Source organism: Bufo bufo, chromosome 8 (assembly GCF_905171765.1).
Source record: "Bufo bufo chromosome 8, aBufBuf1.1, whole genome shotgun sequence".
Classification (NCBI taxonomy): Eukaryota; Metazoa; Chordata; class Amphibia; order Anura; family Bufonidae; genus Bufo; species Bufo bufo.
The window spans coordinates 181,529,747-181,552,918 of record NC_053396.1 but is presented as its reverse complement, the minus strand read 5'-3'; the positions used below and the strand labels follow the sequence as shown (position 1 = coordinate 181,552,918).

Below are 23,172 nucleotides of genomic sequence, written 5' to 3'. Positions count from 1 at the left end.
CTCCTGCCAGTGACACAGGTGTTGGGCCCTGTGGTATATCCTGCCCTGGTGGTAAGGAAGAAGAAATGGAGGGAGGAGAGAAGTGTGCAGGCACTCATTTCTCCCTTTAAACAAGAAGTAGCTGCATAAGGGCCTCCTATGCACTCCTGCTTTTGGCAAGTGACTATGGGAGATAGGTCAGGGTTCCCCTGAAGCTGCTGTCTGTCTGCGTTAAATACAGATAGCAGATTCAGTGGAATTATGTTTCTCTGTGTGCCTCTCTACTCCCCCCAAAAGCCCCCGACACCCCCCTTTAGCCCTAGTGCCGTCTTCCCTTTGCCCCAACAGAACCACTGTTTCGTGATTCCCCCCTTTCTGTTACTTCTGTCTCCTCCCCCCAGAGTCTGGACCCTTTATGTCCCCCCACTACAACTCTCATACAGCACGGTGACATCACGTCACCCTAGAGACACTGACAAATAATGTCAGCCCTCTGCACAGCCCTGGGGGGGGGGGGGGGGGGCACAACGTTTGCCCTGGGGCCCATAGCACTCTAGTTACGCCACTGGCCCCACCTCTTTTTATTGGCTAGTTAAAAGTTTTAATAAATCGCAAAAATTCGCAAATTATGCCACATATATGGAATGCGCCATAATTCACACCTTTTGGCCTAAATACCTTGAAAAATGTATCTCAATGGGACAATTTTTACATGAACAATTTTCCACATAGACTACTGGTCCGTGCCAGCGAATGTGTCTGTGAGAAAAACGGACTGCACGTGGACACTACCATTGTGTGATCCATAAAAACACAGTCAGGGTTTCTATAGTGCATCTGAATTAGCCCTTAAAAGGGGTATTCTGGTTACATTAAATTATCCATTCATTGCAAGGGGGGTACGGGGCCCCGGTTCTTGTGATCAGCTGTAGGACCCCCACCTATCTAATAGTTATCCCCCCACCATGTGGATAGGGAAGAACTGTAACGGGAATACTCCTTTAAGCCTCTGTAAATTATGCCAGATGTATCTTCGGCATAGATCGAAGGTTCACAAACTTTATTGTAATCATTAATAATTAATTATTCTTGCACTGTATTTAACAAAATTGACATTTCTGTGCCTGCAATCGAATTAGCAGCACAGTCTTTTGTAAACACTGGGGGGCAGTGCCACAGAAGTATCTACAAGTCTTTGGGAACGATCGCAGTTTGACGTTCCTAATTGTTTGATTAAAATATATATAAAAATGTTATAGGGGTCAGAATATGGCGACAAAAAAACAAAGCTGTTTTTTTTCCAAGGTTTTTATTATTATTTTCATAGTAACATAGTTTATAAGGCTCAAAAATATAAAATCCGTTCATCCAGTTCGGCCTGTTTTCCTGCAAGTTGATCCAGAGGAAGGCAAAAAAAAAATAACCCCTGTGAGGTAGAAGCCAATTTTCCTCACTTTAGGGGAATAAAAAATTCCTTCCCGACTCCAATCCAAGTAAGAATAACTCCCTGGATCAACGACCCCTCTCTAGTAGCTATAGCCTGTAATATTATTACACTCCAGAAATACAGCCAGGCCCCTCTTGAACTCCTTTAGTGAGGTCAAACATTTTTTTCGTGTGCAGGCAAGTACAGGTAAAATTTGAAAAATTCTAATATCGTGCAAAGTTCATTTATTTTAGTAATGCAACTTAAAAGGTGAAACTAACATATGAGATAGACCCATTACAGGCAAAGCGAGATATTTCAAGCCTTTATTTGTTATAATTTGGATGATTTTGGTTTACAGCTTATGAAACCCCAAAGTCACAATCTCAGGTCCCCTTTGCTCTGGGGGTATGGACTAATTAGCTGACTAGAGTGTGACACTTTGAGCCTAGAATATTGAACCTTTTCGCAAAATTCTAATTTTCAGCTGCATTAATGCAATTTCTTTTCATTTGCATTACTGAAATAAATGGACTTTTGCACGATATTCAAATTTTTAGAGTTTCACCTGTACCATGTCAAGGAATTTGGTACCAATTTTTTGCATGTTTGTTAGATCACAAGGACAACATTGACAAACCTGTTGGCCGGAGACACACAAGCGAGTTTAATGCGATAAAAGAAACTTGTAGCGTGTGTCAGTGAGAGGTCTCGTCCTGACCTCCACTCCTCTGACAGCATGGCACAGCATTAGGCTACATGCACACGACCGTTCTTTTGGTGCGGCTCGGATGCGGACCCATTCACTTCAACGGGGCCGCAAAAGATGCGGACAGCACTCAGTGTGCTATCCGCATCCGTTGCTCCGTTCCGTGGTCCGCAAAAAAAATATAACATGTCCTATTGTTTGTTTTGCGGACAAGAATAGGCAGTTATATTAATGGCTGTCCGTGCCGTTCCGCAAACTGCGGAACGCACACTGACTCCATCCGTGTTTTGCGGATCTGCAATTTGCGGACCGCAAAACACACAACGGTCGTGTGCATGTAGCCCTATACTGATTTATAATGCTGTGTGACCCGGAGAGTCCTGAAATATATGAGATTACACTGACAGTATTAGGCCTCTTGCACACTAACATTGTGCATCCGTTCGATGCATTGGGGACCACAATTTACGGTCCCCAATGCACGGGCAACGTCCGTGCGGCGGCCGGGACGGATCGAGACCCATTCAACTTGAATGAATCTGTGATCCGTCCGCACCGCAAAAAAATAGAACAAGTTCTATTTTTTGGCGGTGCGGAGGCACGGACAGAAACACCACGGCAACACTCCGTAGTGCTTCCGTGGGGTTCCGATCCATGCTTCCATTCCACATCTCCGTGATTGCGGACCCATTCAAGTGAATGTGTCCACATCCGTGATGCGGAGTGCACATGGGCCAGTGCCCGTGTATCGCGAACCCGCCATATGCGAGCCACAATACGACCACGGGAACACAACGTTCATGTGCAAGACGCCTTAGGTCAGTGTAAGGGCTCGTTCACACGAACGTATTTTGCGTTCCGTATACAGGCCGTTTTCTGCATTCCGCATACGGTCCGTATACTGAACCATTCATTTCAAGGAGTCCACAAAAGATGCGGACAGCACTCTGAGTGCTGTCCGCATCCGTTGCTCCGTTCTGAAAAATGATGAGTCCTGTCTTATTCTTGTCCGTTTTGCGGACAAGTATAGGCATTTCTATAATAGGCCTCCTGTTCCATTCCGCAAATTGCGGAAGGCACACGGGTGCCATCCATGTTTTGCAGATCCGCAATTTGCGGACCGCAAAAAACGGCATAATCGTGTGAACGAGCCCTAATTCAGTAGATTCCAGGACTCTCAGGGTCACATAGCATTATAAAATCAGTATAAGGGCTCCTTCACACGAAAGTGTGAAGCCGGTGCTGTGGTCCGCAATGCACGGGCACCGTCCGTGGGGCAGGCGCATGGGGATCGCAGACCCATTCACTTGAATGGGTCCGCGATCCTTCCATTCCGCAAAAAGATTTCTTTTTGCGGTGTGGAATCACGGAACGGAACCCCAGAAAGCACGCTGTAGTGTTCCGTTCTGCATCTCCGGATTTGTGGACCTATTGAAATGAATGAGTCCGCATCCGTGATGCAGAATGGCCACAAATGCGGTCCACAATGTGGCAACGGGCATCAGACGTTCGTGTGAACGAGTCCTAAGGGCTCATGCACACGACCGTATGGTTATGCGATCCGTTTTAAATGGATCCGTTTTTCCATTTCCGTTTCGCTTCCGTCTTGTTCCAGTTTGTGATCCGTTTTTTTGCGGATTGCAAACTGAAACGGAAGCATACAATAATGTTTAAACAGTAAGTACATAAAAAAATTGGGCTGGGCATAAAATTTTCAATAGATGGTTCCTCAAAAACGGAACAGATACGGAAGACATACGGATGCATTCCGTTTTTTTTTGCAGAACCATTGACTTGAATGGAGTCACGGAACGTGATTTGCGGACAATCATAGGACATGACTCAAAATGCTGCCGAACGGAAAAATGGAATGTACACTGAGTAAGGCCTCTTGCACACAAACGTTTTTTTTTTTTTCCCGTTTACGTTCCGTTCTTTGCTTTCTGTATATGGACCGTATACGGAACTATTCATTTCAATGGATCTGTAAAAAAAAAACTGAAGGTACTCCGTATGCCTTTCGTTTCTGTATTTCCGTTCAAAGATAGAACATGTCCTATTATTGTCCGCATAACGGACAAGGATAGTACTGTTCTATCAGGGGCCAGCTGTTGCGTTCCGCAAAAAATGGAATGCACGCAGATGTCATCCGTATTTTATGCGGACTGCAAAATACTGAAAAAGCCATACGGTCGTGTGCAAGAGGCCTAACTTGTTCGGTTGCGGAGTAGAATAGGACATGCCCTATCTTTTCTACGAAGCCGCAGAACGGAACCACGGATGCAGTGGGTGTGCTGTCCGCATCTTTTGCTGCTCCATAGAAATGATTGGGTTGTGGAACGGATGCGGACTCATTCATACGGCCATCTGAATGAGCCCTAAACCTTTTTCTGTTTGTTACACATTCCCCAAAAATCCTCAAAATATAATACGTTTCCTTTATCATGGTGATATTGTACCTTTATGTACTTGACCATATCTCACCAGAGTTTAGTACTGGTGCCGAACCTCAGAATAGGGTCACTGCAAAAAGGTAAACTGAGGTCATGTTAAATTGTTAGGTAAATTGTTCTGATTTACTGTATTTGTCTACCAAACAGCATTGTATGGGCAAGTTGGGTTAACACCTTGACTCTGCCGCTTTAGGTTGCTAGGAGATAAACATGGGTCTGCCCCTTGGTCAGTTACTTGAGAGTCTGTGCTTAACTGAGGAAGAGAGAGGATCTACATTTGCTTGCTCAGAGCTAGAACAGAGTTGCAGAGAACCATCATCTCCGAGACTACTGCTAGCCAGACAAGCAACTCTACAACAAAAGTGCACCAGAGACAGTAAGAAAAGTAGGAGGTCCAGAATCTACAAGGCCGTGCACTCGGGTAGAAAGGTACTGTCCACGCTTATGGCCGATACACACTTTGCTGCTGTGAGTAGGAACATTGATAACGCACCCTTCCACACTTGGAGATGGTTTGGCCAGCCTTAATTCTGTACCCCTCAGCCCAGGAATTACAGAACATATACCCTGAACCTCAATGGCATGCCTAAGATTCTGCAGAGAGACTTTAGAAAGACAGAGAGAAGGAGTACCACAACCCCCAACATTGCCACTATCAATACATTGCTATTGGGGAGGAACTGCACTAGGAACTACTTGGAACTGTGCCTTGACACTATTGGATGTACTACTACTCCTATTCTACACTTTAGTAAAGAGAGACTTATGTATTTACTATAACTGGATCCTGCCATACGCCGGCTATTGCACCCAAACCAATACTTAACACCAAAGGCACCCCAACTAGGACCAGGCGGGAGCCCCAACATCAGGGTGTTCCCCAAAGAAAAATAGGCGCTACCCCCTAGGACTGTGCAGGGACAGGAGGGATCAGTGTGAGGATTGCCACTGTGACCTGTGTGTACAACTATAATTGACAGAGCTCCTACAACCCCCATCCTCCTCACAGGACTCCCCCATACAGTGGGAGTCACTGAGTGAAGTGGAAATGCAGAGTTAAAAAAAACCTCATTATTCAATCATTCGTTCATGAAGAAGCTGCGACGTTTACAGGAAGCGGACTGGATAAGTCACTATACAGGTGCAAGCTGTTTGTTAAAGGTAGGTTCGTACACCCAGCATCTGACTCGGGATCGATACAGGACACATCACTCAGAAAGAACTTGTTAGATGTGAAAAGAAATACCATTTCCATATGTGAATCAGCAGCCGTGAAGAAATGAAGCAGGAAGAGCAATCACTCCGCAGCCACCCATCAATGTATGGAAAGGGCAGGACTACATATCGTGTGTGGGTGGGACACTATAGAAGTTAAAAGGTTCTACAGTTTGTTTAAGTTCAAGATCCATCCTCTGGATAGATCATTAGCATCTGATCGGCGGGGGTCCGACACCCGGGGCCCCCGCCGATCAGCTGTTTGAGAAGGCAGCGGCGCTCCAGCAGCGCCGCGGCCTTCTCGCTGTTTACCGCAGGCCAGTGACGTCACGACTAGTATCACTGGCCTGGGCGCGGCTAAGCTCTGTTCACTTGAATGGAGCTTAGCCGCGCCCAGGCCAGTTGATACAAGTCGTGACGTCACTCGGCCAGCGGTAAACAGTGATCAGATGCTGATGATCTATCCAAAGGATAGATCATCAGTTAAAACAAACTGTATAACCCCTTTAATGGAACAAGACTAAATAACAGCTTTCTGAGTGACAGTCATGGATTACAACTATTATTCTGTGCATATCTATCTATCTGATATCCATCTATCTTCCTACCTACCTGATATCTATCTATCCAATATCCGTCTATCTATCCAGGTGTGCACCTAGCCTTTCTGCTGCCCGAGATGAAAACTGAAACAGCGCACCAACCACCCAATGCCAATTTCTTAACCTACCAGCCCTTCCCTCCAGCCCTACTGTTAACCCCTTAAGGACTCAGCCCTATTTCACCTTAAGGACTTCGCAATTTTTTGCAAATCTGACCAGTGTCACTTTAAGTGCTGATAACTTTTAAAAGCTTTGGACTAATCCAGGCCATTCTGAGACAGTTTTTTCATCACATATTGTACTTCATGACACTGGTAAAATTAGGTAAAAAAAAAATCATTTTTATTTATAAAAAAATACCAAATTTACCAAAAATTTGTGAAAAAAATTGCAAATTTCCAAGTTTCAATTTCTCTACTTCTATAATACATAGTAATACCTCCAAAAATAGTTACCATATTACTTTACATTCCCCATATGTCTACTTCATGTTTGGATCAATTTGGGAATGATATTTTATTTTTGGGGGATGTTACAAGGCTTAGAAATTTAGAAGAAAATCTTAAAATTTTTCTGAAATTTTCAAATACCCACTTTTTAGGGACCAGTTCAGGTCTGAAGTCACTTTGTGAGGCTTACATAATAGAAACCACCCAAAAATGACCCCATTCTAGAAACGACACCCCTCAAGGTATTCAAAACTGTTTTACAAACTTTGTTAACCCTTTAGGTGTTGCACAAGAGTTATTGGCAAATGGAGATGAAATTTTAGAATTTAAATTTTTTTGGCAGATTTTCCATTTTAATCCATTTTTTCCAGTAACAAAGCAAGGGTTAACAGCCAAACAAAATGCTATATTTATTGCCCCGATTCTGTAGTTTGCAGAAACACCCCATATGTGGCCGTAAACTACTGTACGGGCACACAGTAGGGCGTAGAGGGAAAGGTGCGCCGTATGGTTTTTGGAAGGCAGATTTTGCTGGACTGTTTTTTTTTTACACCATGTCCCATTTGAAGCCCCCCTGATCAGGGCCGGCCTTTGGGGTGTGCGGGCTGTGCGGCCGCACAGGGCGCCATAGCAACAGGGGCGCCGGGGCGGCCGACAGCTCGCAATGTAATATGCAGCAGGCGAGGCGGCACTTGTGTTCTCCCTCGGGGCGGGCCCCCCTCCCCCTCCCCTGTATTTAGCAGGGGGCGCCCGGCGCCCGTTGCGGTTTAAAAAAAAAAAAAAAGTTGCTTATATAAGTTCGGGCGGCCGGCGGCGCCCCTCATGCTGCGCCGCCTGAGCGCTTGCCGCTCTAAAGAATCCTGCCTGCGCCTGCTGTGTGCTGTTAATGTAGCGTGGCCGAGCTCTGTTCGATCCGCGGTACAGGAGCTTTTGTTTCCTGTACCCGGCCGGACTGACAGGAAGTGCACACTAAGTGAGCACTTCCTGTCAGTCCGGCCGGGTACAGGAAACAAATGCTCCTGTACCGCGGATCGAACAGAGCTCGGCCACGCTACACTAGAGGTGGAGGTGGGAGTAGAATGAGAGTGACAAGGGGGGAGGGGGGAGGAAATAATGAGAGTGAAAAGGGGGGAGGGGGGAGGAAATAATGAGAGTGACAAGGGGGGGGAATAATGAGAGTGACAAGGGGGGGGAATAATGAGAGTGACAAGGGGGGGAATAATGAGAGTGACAAGGGGGGAGGGAGGGGAAATAATGAGAGTGACAAAGGGGGGGGAATAATGAGAGTGACAAGGGAGAGGGGGGGGGGGGAATAATGAGAGTGACAAGGGAGTGGGGGTGGAATAATGAGAGTGACAAGGGAGAGGGGGGGAATAATGAGAGTGACAAGGGAGGGGGGGTGGAATAATGAGAGTGACAAGGGAGAGGGGGGGAATAATGAGAGTGACAAGGGAGGGGGGGTGGAATAATGAGAGTGACAAGGGAGAGGGGGGGGAATAATGAGAGTGACAAGGGAGAGGGGGGGGGAATAATGAGAGTGACAAGGGAGAGGGGGGGGGAATAATGAGAGTGACAAGGGAGAGGGGGGGGGAATAATGAGAGTGACAAGGGAGAGGGGGGGGGAATAATGAGAGTGACAAGGGAAGGGGGGGAGAGAGTAGAGTGACAATGGAGTCCCCAGAGCCAGACTGCAGCCAGAGTCCAGATCATCTTATTGTCCTGGTGGTAAGTAGACAATGCAATATGTTTATTATTTAATTGTTTAGTTATTAATACTACATTGGAAACTAATTTTCTCAGCTGGACACAGGCCGACACTGCGCATGCACTGGGAGCCTCACCAGCGGTTAGGGTAGGGAAAAAGCACTGGCCCGTACGTAATTTTTCCCTTCCCTAACCGCTGGTGAGGCTCCCGGTGCATGCGCAGTGTCGGCCGGTGTTCAGCTGAGAACATCCATCTGATCACTGCGCCTGCGCATTGGCCCATAGTTTTTCCCTACCCTAACCGCCGGCGAGGCTCCTGGCGCATGCGCACTCTGCTGTGAAATTTCCCTAACCTGTCGTTGTGCGCCTGCGCGGCGCTGCACACCTCCTCACGTCATGTCCGGTGCGACCGGAAGTGACGAGGGTAGGAAAATCTCACGAAGTAGGGAAGTATAACATTACACCGGCCTTTGGGGTGTGTGGGCTGGTAACTACTTGGTTGGATAGTCAGCCAGCCTATGCCATGATGCCAGCAACAAGCAGTGTTTTTTTTTTGGGGGGGGGCGGGGGCGCCACAAGGTTAGCTCGCACAGGGCGCCTGAACACCTAAGGCCGGCCCTGCCCTGATGCACCCCTAGAGTAGAAACTCCATAAAAGTGACCCCCATTTAAGAAACTACACCCCTCAAGGTATTCAAAACTGATTTTACAAACTTTGTTAACCCTTTAGGTGTTGCACAAGATTTAATGGAAAATAGAGATACAATTTCAAAATGTCACTTTTTTGGCAGATTTTCCATTTTAATATTTTTTTTCCAGTTACAAAGCAAGGGTTAACAGCCAAACAAAAATCATTATTTATGGCACTGATTCTGTAGTTTACAGAAACACCCCATATGTGGTCGTAAACTGCTGTACGGGCACACGGCAGGGCGCAGAAGGAAAGGAATGCCATACGGTTTTTAGAAGGCAGATTTTGCTAGACAGTTTTTTTTGGACACCATGTCCCATTTAAAGCCCCCCTGATGCACCCCTAGAGTAGAAACTCCAAAAAAGTGACTCCATTTTAGAAACTATGGGATAGGGTGGAAGTTTTGTTGGTACTAGTTTAGGGTACATATGATTTTTGGTTGCTCTATATTACACTTTTTGTTCGGCAAGGTAACAAAAAATAGCTTTTTTGGCACTTTTTTTTTGTTATTTACAACATTCATCTGACAGGTTAGATCATGTGGTATTTTTATAGAGCAGGTTGTCACGGACGCGGCGATACCTAATATGTATACAATTTTTTTATTTATGCAAGTTTCACACAATGATTTCATTTTTGAAACAAAAAAAAAAATCATGTTTTAGTGTCTCCATAGTCTGAGAGCCATAGTTTTTTCAGTTTTTGGGCGATTATCTTAGGTAGGGTCTCATTTTTTGTGGGATGAGATGACGGTTTGATTGGCACTATTTTGGGGTGCATATGACTTTTTGATCGCTTGCCATTACACTTTTTGTAACGTAAGATGACAAAAAATGGCTTTTTTGACACCGTTTTTATTTTTTTACGGTGTTCACCTGAGGGGTTAGGTCATGTGATATTTTTATAGAGCCGGTCGATACGGACGCAGAGATACCTAATATGTATACTGTTTTTTATTTATGTAAGTTTTACACAATGATTTCATTTTTGAAACAAAAAAAATCATGTTTTAGTGTTTCCATAGTCTAAGAGCCATAGTTTTTTCAGTTTTTGGGCGATTATCTTGGGTAGGGTATGATTTTTGCGGGATGAGATGACTATTTGATTGGTACTATTTTGGCGTACATGCGACTTTTTTGATCACTTTTATTACCTTTTTTGGGAAGTAAGGTGGGCAAAATTTCAATTTCCTCATAGTTTTTATTTTTTTGGCGTTCACCGTGCGGGGAAATTAACATGACCGTTTTATAGATCAGGTAGTTACGGACGTGGCGATACCTAATATGTGTAGTGTATTTTATTTTTTTAATTTTAATTAAGTGACAAATGTGTTTTTTTTTATCTTTACTTTTTTCACTTTTTTTTACCGAGACTCACTTGGTTCTTGAAGATCCAGTGGGTCTGATGTCTGTATAATACAGTACAGTACAGTACACTATATAGTGTATTGTACTGTATTTTACTTACACTTTTTCTGAACAGATCTATGCCTTTAACACAGATCTGTTCAGCACCATGGACAGCAGGATGCCTGAGAAGGCGTCCTGTTGCCATGGGAACCTTCCCCGTCTGCTCAGTTGTGGCCACAACTGAGCAGACGGGGAAGGGTAAGGAGGGGGGCTCCCTCCCTCTGTGACCCCATCCTGTCTGGGGGCTGCAAAGGCACAGCAGCCCCCCGATGGGAGAGGGAGGGAGCCCCCCCTTACTGTTAACCTTTTCCATACAGTGGTCCGTACGGACCGCGGTATGGAAAGGGTTAAACGGCTGATATCACAGCACAGATGTCAACAGTTTATACCAGAGTGTCAGCAATGTGCTGACACTCTGGTATACCACTGGACGCCAATGAATATTCAAGAGGAGGCGGGCGGGGGATCGCGATCCCGCCTGCCGCACCGTCCGCCTCCCGCAACACCCCCCCAAACTTTATTTGGGGCATATTAAAGTTTGATCCCCGCGGTCAGGGACCGCGGGGGATCAGAATCTGCAGAAAGCGCAGCAAACCGCAGGTCTGAATTGACCTGCGGTTTGCTGCGATCGCCGATACGGGGGGGTCATATGACCCCCCCCCCGGCGTTGTGACAGGATGCCCGCTGAATTATTTCAGCGGGCATCCTGTACCGATTAACCCCTGCAGCGCCGCAATCTTGTTTTAAACTGATGACGTACCGGTACGTCATGGGTCCTTAAGGACTCGGGAAACATGCCGTACCGGTACGTCATACGTCCCTAAGGGGTTAAAGACATATTTGGAAAACATTACATACAGAGCTACAAAACATACAGGGTAATACAGCGCCATATACTGTGCCCCCCAATACTACACTGCAGAAACTGAGTGTCCCCCTTCTGCTGCCCCCTCTTGCCCCTACTTGGTGCTGCCTGAGGCAATCGCCTCACCTAGTCTCATTGGTGTTGACCGTATTTTGGGTGCACGTCTGATCCACATTTTTTGCAGATCGCACGCAGACCCATTTATTTCCACAGCCCGCAAAAAATGCGGCCGTTCCGCAAATGATAGAACATGTCCGTTTAATGAACAAGTGTAGGCATCTCTATAATAGGGACTGAGCAAAGGCCGGTATCCTGTACTCAGCCGTGCATAGAGGTCTTAAAGGGGTTTTCCAGTAATAATTATATTTTATGTAATCCCGCAGCCTGCCTCATGAAAAAGAAGAGGCATACCTACCTGCTCCACTTTGCTCTAGTCCTCCACGCTGTCCCAATGTCTGTCTTCCGTTGCACGTGACCATGACCATGGCTAGCTGGATGAAAACCGTGCCGAGGACTGGAGCAACGTGGAGCAGGTAAGTATGAGGCTGGGTTCACATGTGACTGATTCTGCTGCAGATTTTTTACTCCCACATATGACTGATAATTGCTAAAAAAAAAAACACAAAAAAAACCACAAACAAACACTACTCACTTTGCAGGTACTGTGCAAGAGCAACACCAAATCCGCAGCTAATCAGTCACCTGTGATCCCAGCCTGAATCCTCTTTCAGGAGGCAGGCTGCGGGCATTGAATAAAGTATAATTATTAAAGGGAAACCCCTTTAATTAAAATTCTGTTGATGATGAAAAACTATTATTCAACAGGAATCATTTAAAGAGCATCTGCTGATCAACCTTAGTAAACCAGGTATACTGCCTAGTAGGGTTGATCATGCAACACTCTCTCATGGCAGTCCAAGATGTAGTTTTATGAGAAATTCAGACTTCTATTTTTATGCTAATTAGGTTCTCAGAGCACTAAGGAGCAGGCCTAGCCCCTCTGAGCACCGCTTCACTTCCGGCTTTTACTTTTTGTCACTCCCTGTCCCCCAATGATTGACATGTCCAGGCATCCTCACTGTTCAGATGCTTGTGCAACGCCCCAGAGCACAGTTACCACCTTTGCACCTTGCTACTGTCTCCTACGGTTAACCACGTGTCATCCTATTTATTAATTTTCAGGTCTTACAAAATGTCTATTCATATTTCTTGTTATGTAACTGTTCAAGTGTAATGTGCCTGGTTCACCAGCAGATAGCGGCAACAATGGCATAGCTATTTTACCTAGAATGGAACCTTCTTTCCATTCTAGCTCCCTTTAGGGATAAGTTTAGTCTAGTTAGGAGTTAGTCTAGCTTGCCCCCTGCTAAGGGACGGTGTGCAGCAGGAGCCAGTCCTTCCTGGATGAGCCTTGCCTAGGACAGCTAGAGCACCTTCAGCTCAGCTGCATCTGGAGGTCACAGTATAGAGCCTCAGAAACCAGGAGTAAAGTTTCCTGGACAAAGCTAGAGACAGACCAGATTACCAAGTAACAGTACAGCCTACATCTACAGCTAAATCCTACAGTTATCCTGTTAGCGCAGCAGAGAGGAGTTTGCCTGCCACAGTTAATGCCAACGCCTGCTGGAAACCAAGATAAAGCCTGTAAATGGTTTGGAGAAACGTTCATTGAAAGTAAAGCTGCTGTTCTACTATATACACACACAAGGTCTGGACTCGATTCATTTCTTCATTCCTTTTATCAGCAACCCCCTTTCATTTGCTGCGGAGCCAACGCCTAGGGTAAAGCGTATCCAGGTAGGTGCACCGTGACAAGTGCAACACCATTAAGGGACATTTAGGCCACCCACCACCACTCTGGCATTCCTACCCTGGGTACCATCCATATCACTAAAGGGGCCCTGTGCCCTTGTTGGTTCACTGCACGTCACGACAAACTCTTAACCCAACTTAAAGGGCCCTGGGGGGAGGGGCCCACTGCACTTGGGCCTGAAGTCTCACGCATGTGACAGCAACAGTACAATCGGCAAGATTACAGACACCATGCGGTGGTCCAAGGATTTATAAAATGGTCTAGAAGAAATGCCATCTTTGTTGCCTATAGCAGCCAATCACAGTTCAGCTTTCAACAGCAGAATACACAAAAGAAGAGTCTCCCAAGAACGAGAACTATCTCACCAACGCCACCTATTGGAAGTGGCTCCATTTGACTCAAGATCCGTCTTTTCAACAAGCCTTCGGATTTGATCAGGGAATATAGCCAAGCCAGATATCCATCCGTAGACGGCTGTTTTGGGGTGCTTCGGCAGGGTGCTGAATCTCCTTAAAAGAGACCAGCCCTGTATGGAGACTTATTGGCAATTCTCCATGGGAAAAGAATATGAAAAGAGGCATCTCCCAAGGAAGAGAACCATCTCACCATCAGTGGTTGCATTTATCAAAATATCCATTGGATGATTGTTGCTAAAGGGTAACAGCAAAAAGAAAATAAAAAATTCCCCACAGCCCTCCTGTACAAACTGGGGGAGCAGCTACTGGGCGTGCAGACGTAGAAGTCCCACAAGCTAATATTTTCCGACACCTCCACCTCTTCTCAGGTGTTGAGGATGTGGCACCTGTTCTAGAGGTAACACTGGGGGGTAAATGCCGTCTGTTTACCCAGCCCCAGCTGCCAGGACTTCACAGAAGAGCGATACCTGGAAGGTGCCCAGTGTGTCTGCGTCTACCAGCCACCCATCACTACACAAAATAAATTATGGTAAATTACCCCCCAAGTCATTTCCTCTACATTTGATTACCCTTTAACACCTGATAAGCAGCTGCAAGACGGAGCCACGGCCGCCACCTGTATAAATTATTTAACACTCAACGCCCACCAATTCTGTATCTTCCAGTGTATTAAAGTGCGATTTCATTTCCAGAGTTATTTTTTTGTTTTACAACAATTTTGCTTCTATTACAAAAAAATTGTATTAAAATGTAGTGTCATTTACACACAAAGGCTGCGTTCCCACGTTGCAGCAGCATGCTATGCAGGCAGTCACCGCACGTACTGCCAATTGCAATGGTTTTGTGCCTGCATGCTGTAAAAAGGAGTGTGGTTTTACCAGGAGGTCACTGGCCGCCAGGGGTGCACCACCAATGAGGCCAGGTGAGGCAAATCACCTCAGGCAGTACCAGGTAGGGGCAGCCGAAGGGCCATGGGCTGAATGGAATGGGTTAGGTTAAAAAATTGGCATTAGGGAGGGAAGGGCGCCATTTCAGTTTTCGCCTCAGGCAGCAGAAAGGCTAGGTGCACCCCTGCTGGCCGCGTCGTGCTCTACCGCAGTGTGTGATGCCACCGTAAGGCCTCTTTCACACGGGCGTTGCGGGAAAATGTGCGGGTGCGTTGCAGGAACACCCGCGATTTTTCCGCGCGAGTGCAAAACATTGTAATGCGTTTTGCACTCGTGTGAGAAAAATCACGCATGTTTGGTACCCAAACCCGAACTTCTTCACAGAAGTTCGGGTTTGGGTTAGGTGTTGTGTAGATGTTATTATTTTCCCTTATAACATGGTTATAAGGGAAAATAATAGCATTCTGAATACAGAATGCTTAGTAGGTGATCAATTGAGGGTTAAAAAAATAAATAAAAATTAACTCACCTTCTCCTCTTGTTCACGTAGTTCCCGGTCTCTTCTTTACTTCTTTAATGATGAGCTGTGGGCTAAAGGACCTTTGGTGACGTCAGATCACATGCTCCAATCACATGGTCCATCACCGTGGTGATGGACCATGTGATTGGAGCATGTGATCTGACGTCACCACAGGTCCTAGCCGATAGTTCATCTTTTAAGAAGTAAAGAAGAGACCGGGAACTACGCGAACAAGAGGAGAAGGTGAGTTAATTTTTATTTATTTTTTTAACCCTCAATTGATCACCTACTAAGCATTCTGTATTCAGAATGCTATTATTTTCCCTTATAACCATGTTATAAGGGAAAATAATACAGTGAATAGACTGTCACCTAGCAACCATGCGTGAAAATCGCACTTCATCCGCACTTGCTTGCGGATGCTTGCGATTTTCACGCAACCCCATTCACTTCTATGGGGCCAGCGTTGCGTGAAAAACGCAGAATATAGAGCATGCTGCGATTTTCACGCAACGCACAAGTGATGCATGAAAATCACCGCTCATGTGAACAGCCCCATAGAAATGAATGGGTCGGTATTCAGTGCGGGTGCAATGCGTTCACCTCCCGCATCGCATCCGCGCGGAATACTCGCCCGTGTGAAAGGGGCCTTAGGGTGGCCGTAGAATTTCAGCCAACTGCTCGTTTGGCCAACAGTTTCTCCTCCTGACAATAAACATGCATGCTTGGCAGCCGCTTATCTCCCACAGAAACAAAAGGATCGGGATGCTGAAATTCACACTCTGATGCAGAGCCTGAGCCGGAGTTTACCCTGCAAACCTCACACCAACAACTAATGGCGGCCATAACAGGGTGCCAGGTCTCCCTGACAGGGAAGATAGAAGAGGTTAGGGTGGACTTGGGTCTCTTGCGCCAGGATGTGCAACAACTGCGCGAGAGAGTTAAGCTTACCGAGACGAGAGTATATGACCTGGAGGACTTGACTAGCCCCTTACCGGCAAGGCTTGCAGCCGTGGAGGCATCTGTGGAAATGTACCACCAGAAATGCGATGATCTTGAAAATCGCGCACGGCGCAACAATGTGCGCATCATCGGCATGCCCGAGCGGGCGGAGGGCCCAGATCCAGCAGCTTTCCTGGAAGGATGGTTTAAATCTGTGTTCCCTAATGCTGCTTTTTCATCTGCATATACAGTTGAAAGAGCGCACTGTGTTCCAGCTAGACCACTTCCTCCTGGCGCCCCTCCAAGGCCCCTTCTGGCCCGCATGCTAAACTGGCGCGACAGAGATCTTATTTTGGCGCAAGCTAGGGTCACACAAACCATCTCGCTGGGATCGGCGAACATATCTTTGTATCCAGATTTTTCAACTGACCTGCAGAAGAAACGAGCCACATTCGTCTCCATTAAACGACGCCTCAGGGAGCTGAATTTCAAGTATTCAATGGCGTATCCGGCACGTTTAAGTGTCATGGACGGCGACAAGTCACTCTTCTTCTCCAACCCTGCTGAGGCGGAGGACAGGCTATCTGGGAGAACCCGCCGTTCCCCTCCCAAGTGATCGAGCTTGAAGATGAGGCCTCCATTGGCTTGCATAAGGGAGATGAAAAGGTTCCTGCAAGGACTGCACTATAACCATTGATTTACAGTTACCTTGGTTCGGTAATGTATTGCACTACATCTCTGTGTGGACTTGGGGACACTGAGGTTTACTTACTTGCCGTTCAATTTTGAATGTACCTATGAAAATGGCAAGTATCACTGTTATTGGGGGAGCCAGCTTCTCCACCTACACTGGAATTCCACCTCTCTACACCGTGCAGGTCCCCCATGCACATGGCCATTTGCTATTTTAGCAGTGTTGATGTTCTAACAGTTAGCCAAATGTTTGGGTGTTTGAGAGTATATCTTATGTTACACGCTATTATTGAAATGTCTTGTAATCAAGATAACATGTACCTTCCTCGCCATGGTGAACCCCAGTGGCTGTGTGCCTATCCTCATTACTTTGCCTGGACTCCACTATGGCGGATCTTAGAGTGATGTCCTGGATATGAGGGGTTTGGGAGGGCAGAGGAAGCGAATGGCTGTGTTTACACATGTCCGTAGTTATGCTCCACATAGTCTAGGGCTGCAGGAAACACACCTTACCACGGAAACGGGAGGGAGAGTCAGGAAGCCCTGGGCTCAGTGGGTGGAGAGTGCCTATGGCAATTCATACTCTAAAGGGGTGTCCCTATTGATACACCGGGCAGTTCGGTGGGAACCACATCACACGAGTATTGACCCTGAGGGAAAATATGTCTTTGTGTATGCTCATATTAATGGAATGCCGTATGTGATACTAAATATGTATAACCCTCCTCCAGCTAGTCTCTCGCTGCTCCAGACAGCGGCGGGGTTTGCGGCACAATTCCCATCAGCTGGGATTCTCGGCATGGGAGATCTTAATCGGCCCCTGGACGAGTCAAAGGACAGGTTCCACAACCCGTCCAACAATTCTATCCACCGGTCATCTAATACGGCTCTGGCGCGCCTGCTGTCTGAGCTGGGATGGATTGACATATGGAGGAAGAGGTATCCGGATTGAATCGAATTTTCTTGTTTCACTCCCTCTAGGGGAGCTTTATCTAGGATTGATTACCTCTTGGGTACCCCTGGCACCTTTATGGCAATGTGGGACATACATTATGGGCCCCAGGGTCCGTCTGACCATGCACCTATTATGGCCTTGATCACCAATCCTTACACTGCTGCTCGCATTCCCAAGCAACGCATACACCCGTTCTGGCTATCTTTAATGTCTCTAAATGATCGGGTACCTGACCAGCTTCATACCTTTCTTGCAATTAACTTAGCTGACACTGACCCGGCCTTACTGTGGGAGACACTGAAGGCCTTCCTGCGAGGGTGCCTTAAATCTTCCATTTCTTATAATCAAGAAATTCTCCCGTCGTAGGAGGAGGATTTGGGCACAGTGCAGGAATGCAGAACTGGCGTACGTCACTAATCCTACAGAGGAGAACAGGCTAGACTGGATGCTGAAGGGCAGACATTACATGAACCACTTACGGGAAAAAAATGATCGCAAGATGCTATTCTTGCAGCAGCAGACCTTTGAGCAGGGTAGTAGAGTGGGTAGAGTATTGGTGCAGGTAGTACGTAGGAACAATATGGCTCCACCGATATTACTCATTGCGGACAATAGTGGGGTGGTGATATCTGAGCCTGAAGGTATATTAGACCGTTTTGGGGAATTTTATCAGGATTTATATAGTTCTCGGGTTCAGTACTCTACTCATCCATTGGAGGAGTACCTCCAGGAGGTCTCCTATCCGCAATTATCCGCACCAGATAGAGAGCTGTTGGATGGAGAGATTACATTGGAGGAGGTAAATGAGGCGATCACGGGATTAAATTTGGGAAAGGCCCCGGGACCGGATGAGATCCCGTTGGAGGTGTATTCCAGATATGTGGACATTCTTGGACCGCAGCTCCTGCGCATGTATAAGGTGTCTTTAGCTTGTGGTGCGCTCCCGGAATCACTGTATGAGGCTTCCATTGTAGTTCTGCTAAAGCCCGATAAGGACCCCTTGGAGTGCGGGTCATATCGCCCTATATCACTGTTAAACTTAGACTACAAAATTCTCACCAAATTATTAGCGAACAGATTGAAGAGTAATATCATCTATCATACACGAAAACCAGTCCGGCTTTATCCCTGTCCGCTCCACTTCTAGTAACATAAGAAGGGCACAGGTTATTGCTCAGCTTGGATGTGCGGACCGGAAACAATGGGCTTTGGCGGCGCTAGACACTGCCAAGGCGTTTGACTCAGGTGAATGGCCTTTCTGGATACAGGTCCTCAGGCACTTTGGCTTCGGTCCCACGTTCATCAGATGGGTTAATATCCTTTACAGTTCCCCATCCGCGAATATTATGATTAATGGATCCCTGTCATCAACATTTAAACTATATAGAGGAACCAGGCAGGGCTGCCCTCTGTCTCCCCTTTTATTTGCGGTAGCCATTGGCACTGAGGATCCGCCAGGATGTTACTTTCAAAAGGTATAGCTCTGGGAAATAGGGAGGATCGGTTAGGCTTATATGCCGATGACCTCATTTTATACATGGATTCAGTGGAATCTACATTGCCCAGAGCAATAACCCTTATTGATCGGTTTTGCTCTTTCTCTGGATTATGTATAAATTGAGCAAAATTTATGGGCCTCGGCCTGGCCGTCCGTATATTATAATTTGATGGTAGTAGACAGATTTAAGTATTTAGGTGTTATTATTACGAAAGACCCAGCTATCTCACATGAACTAAACACGATCCCCTTGGTGTCATATTTCGTGTATAAATTTAAATCTTGGAACACCTTACCGCTGTCCACCATGGGGCGGATAAACCTAATCAAAGTGATTCTCCAACCTAAAGCTCTGTATCTGCTGGAACATGCCTGTGTACCAATCCCACGTCCATTTTTTGATAGATTACACTCGATCATGGCGACCTTCATATGGGACAGGAACAGGCGGAAACTGGCCATTAAATCCCTACAGAAGAGCTGGGATAAAGGGGGGGACGGCCTTGCCAGACTTATTTCTGTATTTCCTCGCTGGTCATACATGGGTGACCCGGGATGTGCTTCCCAATTCTGAATATTATTTGCAGGAGTGCTTGCGGCTCTCCACTCTATGGCCCGTTCTTGAAGGCCTTGCATCTGTATCAGGTTCGCTTTTACAGATCCATAGACTTGCGTGCCAGGTGTGGAGAGCTGCAAAGATGCAGCAATACATAGAAACCTAGAATGTGTCGGCAGATAAGAACCATTTGGCCCATCTAGTCTGCCCAATATACTGAATACTATGGATAGCCCCTGGCCCTATCTTATATGAAGGATGGCCTTATGCCTATCCCATGCATGCTTAAACTCCTTCACTGTATTTGCAGCTACCACTTCTGCAGGAAGGCTATTCCATGCATCCACTACTCTCTCAGTAAAGTAATACTTCCTGATATTACTTTTAAACCTTTGCCCCTCTAATTTAAAACGATGTCCTCTTGTAGCAGTTTTTCTTCTTTTAAATATTCTCTCCTCTTTTACTTTGTTGATTCCCTTTATGTATTTAGCAGTTTCTATCATATCCCCTCTGTCTCGTCTTTCTTCCAAGCTATACATGTTAAGGTCCTTTAATCTTTCCTGGTAAGTTTTATCCTGCAATCCATGTACCAGTTTAGTAGCTCTTCTCTGAACTCTCTCCAAAGTATCACTATCCTTCTGGAGATATGGTCTCCAGTACTGAGCACAATACTCCAGATGAGGTCTCACTAGTGCTCTGTAGAGCGGCATGAGCGCCTCCCTCTGTCTACTGGTAATGCCTCTCCCTATACACCCAAGCATTCTACCGGATGATATTCCACTGTGGAATAACCCACTACTTCCTCAGCTGTTACATTGTGAAGGGGAAATTGTATGGAAAGGATATGGGGTACACTATCTGAAAGATCTATATGAAAATGGCATTCTATTCTCCTTCTCTCAGTTACAGACCAAAGTTGGAATTTTGAGACCACATTTCTTTAGATATTTGCAGTTGAGACATGCCCTCCAGGCCCAATTACGAGCTCTCAAGGGGCCGGTCTCGGCATATCCACTCATTGGGGTTTTTAGAACTCAGGGGCCAAGGGGATTGATATCTGCCCTTTATACACACCTGCTCAATCTCAAATTCACAGCTTCTCCCTTAGGGGCGGAGTGCAAATGGAGGGGCAACATACCTACTTTGTCAGCTGAAGAATGGAGCGAGGCCTTAGAGGCTCCAGTAGTTGTATCACCGTCCCTCACTAATAGACTGACAACTTTTTATACTACATAGAGGTTACCTTACCGCGACTAGACTTTTTAAAATGGGTAGGAGGCCCCATACGGGATGCCACAGGTGTGCGCTGTTAAATGCGGATTTCTGGCACCTCGTGTGGGACTGTAGTCACATTCGCCCATACTGGAGGGCTGTAATTGATGTCATATCCACCTTGATCCCAGATACTCTAGAGGTATGTCCCAAAGCCTGTCTCCTAGGAATTCTTGAAGATGATTTGCGATCACGCTGTACAATCACTTTCATTAGGGAGGCTCTCTGCCTCGCCAGAAAGGCTATTGCTCTCAGATGGATGGCGGACAGGCCCCCCCACGGTTGGCCAATGGAAAGCTCTAGTCAATAACATAATACCCTTTGAGAGGATTCTCTATTCTCGCAGGGGATGTCCTCAAAAATTCCAAAAGATATGGGGCCCGTGGTGTGCCTCTCCGCTGACTGTCATGGCGGCCCACTTACACTCTATGGTGCAGTAACCTTGTATATCTTCCCACTCGCTATTCTGGAATCTAGGAAGGTACTCATTTAAAGGAACCACAACACAATTTGGGACTGTTAACAAGGATGTTTTATTAACGTACTGTACTATCGATGTATCTTTGCTCTTACTTGTCACGATGTTGTAGAATTCTGATCTGTACTATGAGATGTGTAACTCACCACATACTTTTCTGAATGCTCTATAACGTACCTTGCTTGTTATTCTTCAATAAAGCGAGTTTAAAAAAAATAAAATAAATAAACTACCGAAGTTAATCAACGGAGTCACACGTGACCGAGAATTACTAACTTCGGCTCCCCAGAGCCCATACATTCTAAGGGCTCATGTACACGACCGTGGCTGTTTTGCGGTCCGTTTTTCACAGATCCGTTGTTTCGTAGAGTTTTTTTTCTCTCTGATTTAAGTCCTCTTCCGTTCCGTTATTCCACAAAACATACCCGTATGGTTTCCGTATGCGATCTGTTTTTGCGGACCGGAAACTGAAACAGTAACTTATTAAATCACCAAACACATGAGCAATATAGGCTGGGCATAGCATTTCTACAGTATGGATCCGCAAAATACGGATGACATACGGATGTGTTAAGTGAGCGTTCTGTATTTTTTGCGGACCCATTGACTTGAATGGTGCCTCGGACCGTGATTTGTGGACAATAATAGGACATAGTAACATAGTACATAAGGCCGAAAAAATACATTTGTCCATCCAGTTCGGCCTGTCATCCTGCAAGTTGATCCAGAAGAAGGCGAAAAAAAACTGAGGTAGAAGCCAATTTTCTCCACTTTAGGGGAATAAAAAACTTCCTTCCCGACTCCAATCAGGCAATCAGACTAACTCCCTGGATCAACGACCCCTCTCTAGTAGCCATAGCCTGTAATATTATTACACTCCAGAAATACATCCAGGCCCCTCTTGAATTCCTTTATTGTACTCACCATCACCACCTCCTCAGGCAGAGAGTTCCATAGTCTCACTGCTCTTACCGTAAAGAATCCTCTTCTATGCACTACTTTTTTCTACAAACAGCGCCACCTTGTCTATGGGATGTGCTTGCAGCCGAGCCCTCTAACCTGACCTACAGTACAGCGTGGTGCTGTTCCTGGGGTGAGCGAATAGACCCTTTATGATAGTTCTTAATATTAGAAGTCATAGAACATTAAGGAAATATTACAAATAAATAAATAAATAAATAAATAAATGTGGTATACACTGTAACTCACTCCGTCCTGACCAAATGTGGAACATCCCTCTAAATTGAAACTTTTTTTAAATTTTTTTTATAAAGAAAACAAAAACGGTCATCTCCAAAAACTCACAAAGCTGGGTTATGTTCCCAGTTTGCATGCATGAGGTCCACCATGCACCTCGCTGGAGATCTGTCGTCATCCAGTCCTGTGATCCCCACATCTATCGTGCAAGTGTGTTTTAAAAATGGCAGCTTGTCATATTCACAGATATATGCATTAAAAGTTGGGGAAATTAACCATTTTCACAGTCAGTGCTTCCTTAAGGGCAAACGTGCCGTTTCTCCGTGCGAATTCTCATGCAGAATAACCACAGAATACTACAGTACCAGCAAAGTGAATGAGATTTGACAAGTCTTTGAAATTGATGTGCGGATCTTGAAATCTGCATCATGTCAATTCTTTGTG

The 23,172-nt window shown here is 45.9% G+C and overlaps 1 protein-coding gene across 3 annotated transcripts in view; it reads right to left on the bottom strand.

The window, feature by feature from the left end:
* The window catches only part of LOC120977964 (G-protein coupled receptor 4-like), a 68,731-nt gene that overhangs the window by 3,977 nt on the left and 41,582 nt on the right, over positions 1–23,172 (bottom strand). The window contains exon 1 of one of the 3 annotated variants that reach the window (XM_040406162.1): positions 13,680–13,746. The exons of the other annotated variants lie outside the window; for them this stretch is intronic. The gene's annotated coding sequence lies outside the window, so the exon portion shown is untranslated. Of the gene's footprint in view, positions 1–13,679; positions 13,747–23,172 lie in introns of those variants that run through there. 3 annotated transcript variants of the gene reach the window in all.